Source organism: Pteropus alecto, unplaced genomic scaffold, assembly GCF_000325575.1.
Source record: "Pteropus alecto unplaced genomic scaffold, ASM32557v1 scaffold103, whole genome shotgun sequence".
NCBI classification, from domain to species: domain Eukaryota; kingdom Metazoa; phylum Chordata; class Mammalia; order Chiroptera; family Pteropodidae; genus Pteropus; species Pteropus alecto.
Genome location: NW_006436288.1, coordinates 11,667,912 through 11,681,544, shown reverse-complemented (window position 1 = coordinate 11,681,544; position 13,633 = coordinate 11,667,912). Strand labels below are relative to the sequence as shown.

The 13,633-nt window shown below is 35.2% G+C and overlaps 1 protein-coding gene across 1 annotated transcript in view; it reads right to left on the bottom strand.

Moving 5' to 3' along the window:
* CCDC91 (coiled-coil domain containing 91) overlaps nt 1-9,494 on the bottom strand; it is a 281,509-nt gene extending 272,015 nt beyond the window's left edge. The window contains exon 1 of the mRNA XM_015589963.2: nt 9,270-9,494. The gene's annotated coding sequence lies outside the window, so the exon portion shown is untranslated. The remainder of the gene's footprint in view (nt 1-9,269) is intronic.
* Nucleotides 9,495-13,633: the final 4,139 nt, after the last annotated feature.

Genomic DNA, 13,633 nt, shown 5'->3' with positions numbered 1-13,633 from the left:
ATAAAAACATATAACCTGGACTTAACTGAAATTTAAAACTTTTGTGTATCAAAAGACATTATCAAGAATAATAACAGACAATCTACAGAATGGGAGAAAATATTTGCAAATCATATATCTAATACATCTAATAAGGGTCCAGTGTCCAGAATATATAAAAAACTCTTAAAACTCAACAACAAAAACAATCCAATTTTAAAATGAGCAAATGACCTGAATAGACATTTCTCCAAGAAAGATATAAAATTAACCAAAAACACGTAAAACAACCCTCAATATCATCATTAGGGAAATACAAATAAAAATTAATGAGGTAGCAGTTCACACACACTAGGATGGCTATAATCAAAACAATGCAAAATACTAAGTGTTGACAAAGATGTGGAGAAAATGGAACCTTTATACATTGCTAGTAGGACTGTAAAAACGTATATCCACTTTGGAAAACAGATTGGCAGTTCCTCAAAAAAGTAAACACAGAATTACTACATAACCCAGAAATTCTACTCCTGGTTATATGCCCAAGAAAACTGAATACAAGTCCTCAAATACTTGTACACAAATGTTCATAGCAACACTAACCACAACAGCAAAAAAGATGGGAAAATCCAAATGTCCATCAACAGATGAATGGATAAACAAAGAATGAAAAATGTGGTATATATGAATACAACAGACTATTATTCAGCCTTAAAAAGGAATGGAGTATTGATACAACATAGATAAGCATCAAAAACATTAAACTAATTAAGGCAGACACAAAAGACTGTGCACTATATGATTCCATTTACATGAAAATATACAGAACAGGTGAATCCATAGAGACAGAAAGCAGACTGGTGTTTGCTAGAGGCTGGGGAAAAGGGGAAAGAGGGAGTGACTGCTTAATGGGTGCAGGGTTTCCTTCTGAAGTGATGAAAATGTTTTGGAACTAGAAAGAGCTCCACAACATTGTGACTGTACTAAATGCCACTAATTGTACACTTTAAAATGATTACTTTTATGTTATGTAAATTTCACCTCGATTTTTTAAAAAGTTAAAAAAAAATTTTAATGTTTGAAAAATATCCAGTGCAGTGCCTGTTGCTATTATTGCCTCTATTATATACTGTTATGTACATTGGAATATATGTTTGCAATAATTGGGCCATCAACACAGGTAGTCATTGTTATATTTGTGATATTGACATAACTGCTTCAATTCCAAAATCTTAAGTTCTGACATTTCACTTTCTTATGACAGCTTTGCATCCTTCTATTTCCACTACTCTGTCACTCGCACTGAGCCATCCACTCACCCTTATTGAAATTTCCAGTATCCCAACCCCTCTTTATTCTCACAGTCTATCAATAACTCCTCCTATCTAACTCATAACTTTCTGTCACTATGTTGTTATTTAAAGATTTTGTCATATGACTCCAATTTCTTCCTTAATTGTTCTTTGCCCTTCTAAATGACTATTCTTTCCACATGTCTAATATGGTGTGTTATACACTCAATATATAGTCAATAGATGATTGATTGCTTGGTTGGTTGATTGATTGATTGATTGATTGACAGACCAATGTTTGGATTTCTTTAATTGGCAATAGCCAGTCTGAGGAACAGAAAGAAAAAAGAATGAAGAAAATGGAACAGAGCTTCAAACACCGGTGAGAAACCATAAAACATGCCGACATATATACTAAAGGAATTACAGAAGAAAGGGGCAGAAAGAATATCTGAAGAAGTAATGAACAAAAATTACCCAAAGTTTAAGTTTACTTCTCAAAGCATGTACACACACACACACACACACACACACACACACACACACACACTTCAACACATGCACTCTGGAATGTTTTTTAAAGTACGGAAGAAGTATATGCTGATAAAGAACCAGATCCAGCCTTCACATTGTGAACTATGTACTGAATTATTTTGCTTAGACAAAAGTAACTATAATATCCATGGCCCTTCTATGTGAGAGAAAAAAAAATCAAAAAATTCAATGTATATATTATTTCGCTTGTTCATAAGATTTTTCCATTCCTAAGTATTTTGTAGAAATTATACAACAAAACAATATTTTGCAATCTGAAAAGACTCTGAGTGGTCAGAGCACTTCTCATCGATCATACGGTAGTCACCTTTTATGTTCATCACTGTGACATTGAGAATAATAACCCTGTGGTATTCCTTTCTTCTTCTATTGATAACAACTGAAGCAAGATCAGGAACACTCAACTTTGGAAATATAGAAAATTAACTCAGTACACCAATGAAAATAAAGTCGTCCACTAGGTTCTTGCAACAAAAAGTATTATTATTCTTGCAACAAAAAGTACATGTATTCTTAATTAACATAATAACTAAAAAAATCACATGTACTAAGTGAGCAGTGACATCTTAAACACCATTCGCTTTAAGCAAAGCTAGTTCTACAAAGAAATTAACAAAATGTCTCTTCTATATAACAAGAGAAAAACTTAAAATATCTAAATGCCTCATGAAAACCAGTTATTAAACACTTTTCCCACTCAGCAAAATAGAAAAAAATAAGTATTCATTTCAACTTGTCTTCTGAATCAGGGTGGCCCATTTAATGCCATTCAGTTTTCACAGGCTTATTTTCAATTTTTCATGCCCAAATTGAGCAAACTGAATAAAAGGTATAACCTCATTTTAGGTTGTCTTTATTAAATTAATAATTAAAATTATATTTAATCTCACCTTTAATCATTATTTTTTATTGATGTCTAAGCATGTAATTTTTTAATAATATTCATGTAAGCCCCTGTCTACCACTGAAGCATGTTCACAAATTAACGGATCTTGCATAATACTGCAGAACTGTCTTCACTATAATTGCAGAATTTCTTAATTCTCATAGTATAAAAGTAAAGCATCTTGAAATGATCATGTAGATCCTGTTTTACCACACGGTTGGACACAACATAAAAGGCAATTTGGCTGGCCTCTCCTTTATCTAGGCCTACTTTTGGTAGGAGATGCACATGGTCTATGTTAGCAAGGCTGGCAAAGGGAAAAGAAAGCCAATCTTCTCTGAAGAGCAGGAAAAAGTGATTTCATACTTTACAAGACAGTAGTTATTTTATTCATATAATTAGTCTATATGTGTTGGACAGCACTAGGTAAATACCAAAATGTACATACTGTTCTAAGGAAAAGAGTTTTATTAGAATTATAACATGTTACATTTTAAAGCAGCTAACATTATCTCTGGTCTTCATCAATTAAGCCTATAATAAAAAAATTCTCATTTCAAATTTTGTTTAAATCGCTGTATCCTCTGCTAGTGACAGTAAATGTATCCCTAATTCTTTAAATAGGAGTCTATGGCATATAGCAAACAATAGTCTTTGTACCACTTATTAGGGATTGATGAAGTGGGAAAAAAGTACAGATCAAGAAAGGTCTAAAATAATTTAAAATTACAAAATATAAAAGAACAAATTTGTGTAAATATTTTAGAAGGAACTGATACTATCTCATATTGGTTTATTAATTTGCTTAAAAAGTTTATTCTAAGCATTAAGATTAATAGACAGATTCAGAATAAGCACAATACATATAATATAATTATAAGAATTCAATATTGGTAGTGAAATCTATGAATAAAAGCACAGATTCATGTATATTTGTGATCAAATCCCAGCTCTATCACTTACTATTAATGCAACCTTGGATAAGTATGCTCACTTCTCTGAGTCTTGGTTTTCTTGTCTATGGAATTGGAAATACCACCTAACTCAAAAGGTACTAATTGGAATTCTATTAAACAACATACATAAAGATTTCTGCATGATTCTAGATACAAAGATTATTTCTCTAATTCTTATTGAAAGAAGAACATGGATAGAATATTACATTAAACAGAATGCATCAGGAATTCCATTTAGATCAATGGCAGCAAAATAATAGTGTAAGTCAAAAGTTACTTAATTATTCCAGACTCTAAATCTGTAAAATAAATGGTCTGAACTAGATAAAATTTAAAGAACTCTGACTTCCTGAAATTCTAAGATTTGACCTTAAAGTGATGCCCAAATCATCAATGACATTGGGTTTTTCCTCCAAAAGTCAATTTCTCTCCAAAATTTATCACAATAAATTGCCTAGAGGACAAATTCCAAGAACAGAAAATAAAACAAAGAGGCAATGTTAATTAAAAATCTGAAAAAAAATTTCATAAACTGAGTGAAAACCGCATTTTAAAAAATGAATTTAAAAAATCTTATCAAAGTTAGGCACAGAGATTTTTTTCTATTTTTTATTAAATTTATTAGGGTGAAATTAGTTAATAAAATTATATAGGTTTCAAGTGTACAATTCAATAATACATCATACGTATACTGCATTGTGTGTTAATTTTAGGGAGGAAAACGTAACTATCTTAACTACAAATCAAGAACTTATAAATGATAAAAATTGTATTTACAAAAAATCTACAGTCAACTACTTAACAGCAAAATATAGTATGCCTTACCTGCTAAGATGAGAAACAAGGCAAGGATGTGTGCTGTGACTTGTCATATTCAACATCATACTAGAGGTCCTAGCCAGTGTAATGAGACAAGAAAACAAAAGGCAAACAGATGGAAAATATATTATATAAAACTGTCTCTATTGACGGACAAGACTGTCTACACAGAAAATCCCAATGAGTCTACGAAGCAACCAGAACTAATAAGTGAATTTAATAAGGCTGATGATTCATCAATACAAAATATTAAATCACCAATGTAAGCAACTGGTAATTGAAATTTTTTTAAATTACCATTTATAATAGTAGCAAATAACCTGAAATATTAGGATACTGCTATAACAAAATATGTGCAAAATTTTTATGCTGAAAACTTCGAAACATTAATGAGGAAAATCAGAGACCTAAATAAAGATACTTTACTAATGGATTAGAAAACAATATTAAGATGTCAATTCTCTCCAAGTTTATCTATAACTGTAAAGCTTGCCCAATCAAAATCCCACAATGTTTTTCATAGATAGACAAGCTGATTAAAAATTTACATGGAAAGAAAAGGAGCTAGGATACCCAAAATAATTTTGAAAAACAACAACAAAGTAGGAAGACTCAGACTTTCTAATTTCAAGACACACTATCAAGCTACACTAATGAAGACAATGTGGTTTTAGCCAAAGGAGAAAGGCATTGTAACAAAATTGAGAATCCAGAAATAGATCCACACATACATAGTTAATTTTTGACACAGAGAACAAGAGAAAACAGGCAAATAGGAGAACTACAAAAACAACCAGAAAACAATTAACAGAACAGCAATAAATACATATCTATCATTAATTTTTTCATTGTAAATGAACAAAATTCTCCAAATGATAGACATAGGGTGGCTAAATAAATAAAAACCTGACCCGTCTACGTGCTGCCTACAAGAGACTCACTTCAGATCTAAAGAAACACACACTCTGAAAGTGAAAAGATAAAAAAAGATATTCCATACAAATGTAAACAAGAAAGCTGGGATAGCAATATTTATATCAGACAAAACAGACTTTAAAAAATATTGTAACAAAAGACAAAGAAGGGTATTACATAATGATAACGTGGTCAATCCAATAACATTTATAAATATTTATGCATCCAACACAGGAGCACCTAAATATATAAATATAAAAAGCAAATACTGACAGATGCAAAGAGAGAAATTAACTACGATATGATCCAAGAATCCCATTTGGGGTACATAGCTGAAGGAAATTCAATCACTATCTCAAAGAGACATCTGCATCTCATGTTCATAGCAACATTATTCACAAAAGCCAAGACACAAAAACAACCTCGTGCCCATCAAAAAATGACTGGATAAAGAAAATGTAATATGTAGATATGTACATTTCTATGTAAGTAGATAAATAGATTGATAGAAAAATATTATTCAGCCATATAAAAACAGCATGAATGGACCTTGAGGGCATTATGCTAAGTGAAATAAGTCAGACGGAAAAAGACAAACACTGTATAATATCTCTTAGAGGTGGAATCTAAAAAAATCCAAACTCATAGAAATAGAATGTAGAGTTGCCAGAAACTGGAAAATAGGGGTAACGGGAAGGATATTGGTCAAAGGGTAAAAACTTCTAGTTAAAAGATAAATAAGTTCTCGAGATCTACTGTACAGCCTGGTGACTAATCATATACTTGAAAGTTAAGAGAATAGATTTTAAACATCATTACAACGACAAAAAATAAGGTAATTTTGTGAGGGAATGGAGGTGTAATTAACCTTATCCTGGTAATTATTTTGCAATGTATAGTGTATCAAATCATCACACTGTACACCTTAAAATTACATGTTATATGTCAATAATATCTCAAAAAAGCTAGAAAAAAATGCAGAAGCAAAAAAAAAAAAAAAAAAGATGAAAGATTTGAAGAGACACTTCCCTAAAGAAATACATGGATAGTCAAAAAAGGAAAATGCAGCTATCAATGATATATCACTAAGTACCTATCAGAATAGCTAAAATAAAAAAAAATTAAAAAATGACAAATGCTGACCAAGATGTGGAACAACGGGAACCGTCAAACATCTTCGGTAAGGAAAGCAAAATGAAACAGTTATCTCAGAAAATAGTATGGTAATTTCTTATAAAGTTAAACATTTGCCACATGATCCAGGAATATCACTCCTACACATTTAACCAGAAGAAATGAAACATGTCTACACAAAGACCTGTATGAACATACAAAAAAAACTGTACAAGAATGTTTATAGCAGCTTCATTCCTAAATGAAAAAAACTGGGGAAAAAAACCTAAGTGATAGACTGATAAATAAACTATGATAATATTCATACTACAAACTAGTACTCAGCAATAAAAACAAAACAAAGCACTGATAAATACATCAACGTGGATGAGTCAAAAAAGCATTAAGAAACCAGAAACAAATTCTACATACAGTAGGATTCCATTTATATAACATTCCAGAAAGGACAAAGCTATAGGGACAGAACAGATCAGGGGTTGCCAGGACCTATGGGTGAGGGGAGGGGAAAAAGGGAGAAGGCATAAAGAAACTTTTTGAAATGGAGAAGTCCTTTGCCTGGATTGTGGTGGTTCCAGGACTCTACGCATTTGTCAGAGTTTATATTTATAAGTTAAAAGTGCTTTTTAACTTGTAAAACATATCTCAGTAAACCTAAATTTTAAAAGACGGAGGACATGTCCTTTTGAAAATTATGCATCAAATTAAATGAGGTACATTGAACTTACTGGGTATGAGGGTGGGGGAGAGACAGTGAGGAAACCAAAAATCCTTAGAAATATTGAAATCGAAAAAAGAATTATTAGTAGTAAAGAAGAAGAAACATATACTGATACAAAGAGTTGATCTAAAGAGAGTTGCCATTATTTGGACAGAAAATAACAAAATTTGATGAGCTCTCAAGAAAGACCAGAAGTCACAAGGAACAGGTTGATAAAGGAGCACCATAATTACCAGCTAAAATTCGGAAACGTACCCTAAACACTCCCCTTCCAATTTACTAATGGAAAAGGTCTCACCCACCCCAATGTGTCCCTACTCCAACTTCTACTATGAAGAGAAAGATGATAAATTTTCAGATAGCTTCTTTATTAAAAACAAATCTTACATCTACAGCTAGGGGCACAAGATGAAATGCCTCTTACTAGGCACATTCATATTTGTCCATTTAAGCTCCAGACCAGCTAAACTGGTAACCATCTTTCTTCCTTTTTTTACTGAAAAACAAAACAAAAAAACGGTGCTGTCCCCTCTGGTGACTTTCTATAGTTTCTTTTTATCTGGTATTAAGATGATTAAAATAAAAAACAAAAAGCTCTCAAGTTTTGAGTTGATCACTCCAATAAGATACATTTCTCAATTAACAAACGTTAAAAGGTAAATTGTAACTTTCATCGCTTTTGTTTCTTTTATGTTTATTCCATTTGGCTTATACGGTTGCTAAGAAACCAGTTCATAATAAGATTTCCCAGCCCACAGAACAACCTCCTAGCCTGCCTGGAGGATACCAAACATTATAACCAGAGCAATTCTCTAGCACATAATTTACGGGCTAGCCAGCGCCACACAGGTGCACTCTCCCTGGCATTCCCCCTGCTCCATTTATCTAACAGGTACAGTACAGCTAATGCAACAGAAATTGTAGCAGAGGGCAAAAGAGATGATTTTAAGTGTAGCGCTCTCCGATGGCACAAAATAAAGCGAAATTATTGTCAGTCCGTGTCACTCCACCCAACTAAATATTCTGGGTATTTCGCCTTAAACTGTGGGGTGAAATGTTAGCCCACCCCAATTACTCCACCACGCAACATACAAACTATTTCCAAAAGTCATCATCCAACTACCTCTCTGATAAATATTTGGAAAAGGCGGCATCTGCCCAGTTCGGAGCGAAAGGGAAGGAAAAGAGTCGGAATTCTTAAGGGGCGGCTGAGTCACCTACAGCTGTGGCCAGAACTTTACCCTCCAGGAAATCAGGCTCTGCCCCAACTCTCATCAGGGAAACAAGTGAGAGTAGCAGCAACAGTAGTATTATCCTACCAGAAAAACACTCGGCGAGCTTTTAAAAGAGCTGTCATTCCTTAAAGTGAAGCCAATATCGGTTCCCCGTCCAAAGCTTTCCTCCGCAGCACACAACACGGGCAGATGGAAGAAATATCTTTATTGTGCGGTATGCGGGCGCACTTACGGGGGTAAAGGATGCCTCGCCACTTGGAAAGTTACTGCCTCCTGTCTTAACCCCGAAATGTCACTTTTATCTCAACATGTGACCCAAAGTAACCATAAGGAAATGTGGCTGACAAGCACAGCAGTTTCTGCCCGGATGTACTTGGCAAAGTAGAAGCAGAAACATATACCGGGCGCAATCGTGAAAACTTTACAAGAATCAGTCTCCGCTCGGTGGGACTTTCCGTGACACAATAATCACGTGTACTTGTGCGTAAACTTTCGAAAATATTCGATTCTGGAACGTGGATGGGGGTGAAACCTGCTGGGGCCGAAACTCGCCAGCGAGAGCAAGTGCAGGTGGGCATTCGCTGCAAAAGGAGCGAGGCTGGGTTCCAGCTGGAGGCGGGTCACGCCCCCTGACTCCGGCCCCGGCGACCTCGGGGGGTGAGGCGGGACGCTCTCCCTGCTCGCGTGGGGCGCTGCGAGCGCGCGCCCAGGCCCCTCCGGGCGTGGCGCCCGCCTCGCGCGGCCCCGGTACCCAGGCCCGGAAGGCGAGCGTCGATTTACCTGCTCCCTGCTCCCGCTCACCGTCGCCGCCGCCGCCGCCGCGCTGCTCACCCACGCTACTAGGTGAGCCACCCCCAGCACACAGAAGGACCCACACGTATACACCCAGGGCACGACCCCAGACCCGCGAAGTGGGAAACCGCGGCCCCAGTAACACAAGTAGGGGTAGCCCACACACTACCCGGCTTCGGAACCCTCTGCCCCCGGAAGTTGATTTCCACCGAAGGCCCGCCCAACGCTGCGCCAGTCACTCAACGCAAACACGCATGTCACGTGGCCCCAGGCTGAGGCCAGAGCTGAGGTCCCCATCCTCAGAGCCAGGGTACCCTTGGTGTGAGTGGTCCGGTCAGGGTTTCCCCTGAAAGGGAATGACTCAGAAGCTACCTCTTGTTAGTTACAGCTTGAGTGACAAGTCCAGTTCCTATGACTAATTCATGCAAATAAAACTATTCCCAAAATGACACTTCCATCTGGGACTCTGTAGGATTGTTTTTAAGAAGAGCTGGGCCTAAAGTCTTCACCACTTCCAAGCGGAGTTCAGTAAAAATTGAAGGTGAGCTAAATGCCTGACTAGTAAATGCTCAAGAAACAGTTGACTAGCCAGCTAGTCTATCTCATCTTTGCATATCTGAACTCAGAACCACGGTAATACACCAAGGCCGAAAGCCTCGCCAGACCACTGCTATATGACTTCAAAGAACACTGCTCTAGATTTACTGCTTATCTTCAACTCCAGAGCATAGCAATTTATACATGTCATCTCTGTTTCAAAGACAGTTTATTTTCAGCTGTCAAGCCACCCTCTTTTTCCCAAGACTTTAAGCAAATAGTTTCTGCAGGAGAAAAAGAAAAAAGAATGACATAACTGATAAAGTTTAATTCGAAAGAAAGCATTTTTTTTTTTTTTGGTCCATTTCAGACTGTCAACAGCTATTAGAAACAGTCAACTAGTAAGACACTTGTTAAAAATTTTTCCTTTTTTTACATGGAAGGAATCTGGAGAACATTTATTTAACAATTTTTAAATGAGTGTATACTATATGCCCAGCACTGGGCCAAGTTGTAACAATCTAAGAGTGAACAAGTTACATTCAAGATCTCTGCCTTCTAGAGTTTACAGTCTAGTGAGAAAGACAAAGAATTTGTGAACTTTGAGCATAAGGCTCTAGAATATTCACATTCATTGATTAACAAGCATTCTTTAATATTTTGGGCAACATTATTTTCTCATCTTTCCATTGAACTAAATTGGTTTAAACCTGTAATAGTCTCTGATTTGTACAGGAGGTGGCAAATGTCAGGATTGCTGGTGAGTAAAGCTAGTGAGTAAAGCTTCATCTGGGTTTGCAGCAGCTCCCCAGCACTAGCATCACTGCCTCAGCTCCACTTGAGATCATCAAGCATTAGAGCCTCATAAGAGCACTGGTCCCTGGTGCCAATAAGTTTGGGGACCACTGATGTGTTGTACTTTGAAAGTTGCTAAAGGAGTAGATCTTAAAAGTTAGAACTGACCCCAATGATAACAGAAGAAATGAAATAATAAAAATTAGAACAGAAATAAATGAAACAGAGAACAGAAAAACAAGAGGAAAGATTAAGTAAGTAAGAGTCGGTTCTTTGAAAAGACGAACAAAATTGACAAATCCTTAGACTAAACAAGAAAAAGTAAAAGGGCCTAAATCAACAAAATTATAAAGAAAAGTGGAGATATTACAAATGATTCCACATAAATTCAAAAGGATCATAAAAAGGTTACTATGAACAACTATATACCAACAAACCAGACAACCTAGAAGAAATGGAAAAATTCTTAGGAACATACAACTTAACAAGATTGAATCAGGAAGAAATAGAAAATCTGAATAGACACATTACTAGAAAGAAGAATTGAATCGGTAATCAAACATCTTCCAACGAATTAAAGTCAAAGACCGTATAGTCTTACTGGCGAATTTTACCAAACATTTAGAGAAGTATTAACACCAGTCTTTCTCAAATTCTTTGAAAAAATAAAAGAGGAGGGAACACTCCCAAACTCATTTTATGCAGCCAGCATTATCCTGATACCAAAACCAGGAAAAGATACTACTATACAGGAAAACAACAGGCCTGACAGATATAGATACAAAAATTCTCAATAAAATACTAGCTAACCAAATTCAGCAGTACATTATAAGGATTATTCATCACGATCAAGTGGGATTTACCCTTGGGATGGACAGATGATTTAGCACATGCAAATCAATCGGTGTAATATACCACATTAATAGAATGAAAGGAGAGAGTCATATGATCATCTCAAGAGACAAAGAAAAAACATGTTTGATAAAATTTAACATCCTTTCATGATAAAAACTCTTAAAAAATTAGGCATCGAAAGAACATATCTCAACATAATAAAGGCCATATATGACAAAGCCACAACTAACAACATATTTACAGGTGAAATGTTGAAAGATTTTCCTCTAAGATCAAGAACAAGACAGGAGTGCTCACTCTTACTACTCCTACTCAACATAGTACGGGAAATCCTACCTAGAGCATCAGGCAAGATAAAGAAATAAAAGGTGTCGCAATTGGAAAGGAAGAAGTAAAATTGTCTCTATTTACAGCTGACATGATTCTTTACATAGAAAACCCTAAAGACAACCAAAACATTACTAGATCTAGTCAACAAATTCGGTTAACTTGCAGGTTATTAAGTTAACATACAAAAAATAGCAGAGTTTCTATACATTAATAAATTTTCTGAAAAAGAAAATAAATCAATCCCATTTATAATAAAATGAAAAACAATAAAATACTTAGGAATAATTTTAAGGAGGTGAAATATCTCGACTCTGAAAAGACACTGATGTAAGAAATAGAGGAAGACACAAATAAATGGAAAGGTATCCTGTGTTCAAAGATTGGAAGAATTAATAGTGCCAAAATGTCAGTACTAACAAAAGCCATCTATAGATTCAGTGCAATCTCTATCAAGATTCCAATGGCATTTTTTACCAAAGTAGAAAAAAATTCTTAAAAGTCATATAGAACCACAAAAGACCTCAAATAACTAAAGAAATTCTGAGAAAGAAGATCAAAGCAGGAGGCATCATACTTCCTGATTTCAAGCTATTCTATAAAGTTATAGTCATTAAAACAGAATGATACTGGCATAAAAACAAATAGACTAATGGAACAGAATAGAGAACCCAGAAATAAACAGAAGCATACATGGTGAACTAATAGTTGTCAAGGGAGCCAAGAATACTCAGTAGAGAAAAGACAATCTCTTCAATAAATGGTGCTGGGATAATTGGATATTCACATGCAAAATAATGACACTAGATCCGTATTTTATACTGCCCATAAAAAATTATCTCAAAATGGATTAATGACTTAAATGGAAGACCTTAAACTATTAAACTCCTAGGGGGAAAATAACCTTGGAACAAAGCTCCTTGACATGAGTCTCAGTGATGATTTTTTGGATATGACCTAAAGCGCAAGCAAGGAAATCAAAAATAAACAAGTGAGACTACTTCAAACTAAAAAGTGTGTACACAGGAAAAGAAACCATCAACTAAGTGAAAAGACACCCTATAAGAACTGGAAAAAAATATTTGCAAACCATATACCTGATAAGGTGTTAATATCCAATATATATAAAGAACTCATACAAATTAATAGCAAAAAACAAATAAATAAATTTTAAAATGGACAAAGGACTTAAATAGACATTTCTCCAAAGAAGATATACCAAAGACTAACAGATACATGAACAGATGCTCAACATCAATAGTCATTAGGAAATGCAAATCTAAACCACAATGACATATCACTTCACACCTGATAAAATGGCCATCACCAAACAAAAAACCAAGGAATAACAAATGCTGGCATGGTTGTGGAGAAAAGGGAACCTTTGTGCACTGTTAGTAGGATTGCAAATTGATACAGCCACTATGGGAAACAGTATAGAGGATCCTCAAAAAATTAAAAATAGAACCACCACATGATCCAGCAATTCCACTTCTTGGAATTGGTATCCAAAGGAAAACAGTAACTTGAAAAGATTTTTGCACCCCCATGTTCAGATCAACGTTATTTACAATTGCCAAGACATGAAAACAACTAAAGTGTTCACCAGTGGATGAATGGATAAGGAAGTTGTGATATATAGTGGAATATTATTCAGCCATAAAAAGAGGAAATCATGCCATTTGTGACTGCACGGGTGGACCTTGAAGGCATAAGTAAAATAAAGAGAATCTTAAAAAAATAAAGACCAGAGGCAGAGGTTGAGGAGAGAGGCAATTAGAAGTGATCAAAATTTGCAAGCTCCCAGTTTTAAGATAAATAAGCATGAGGGATGTAAT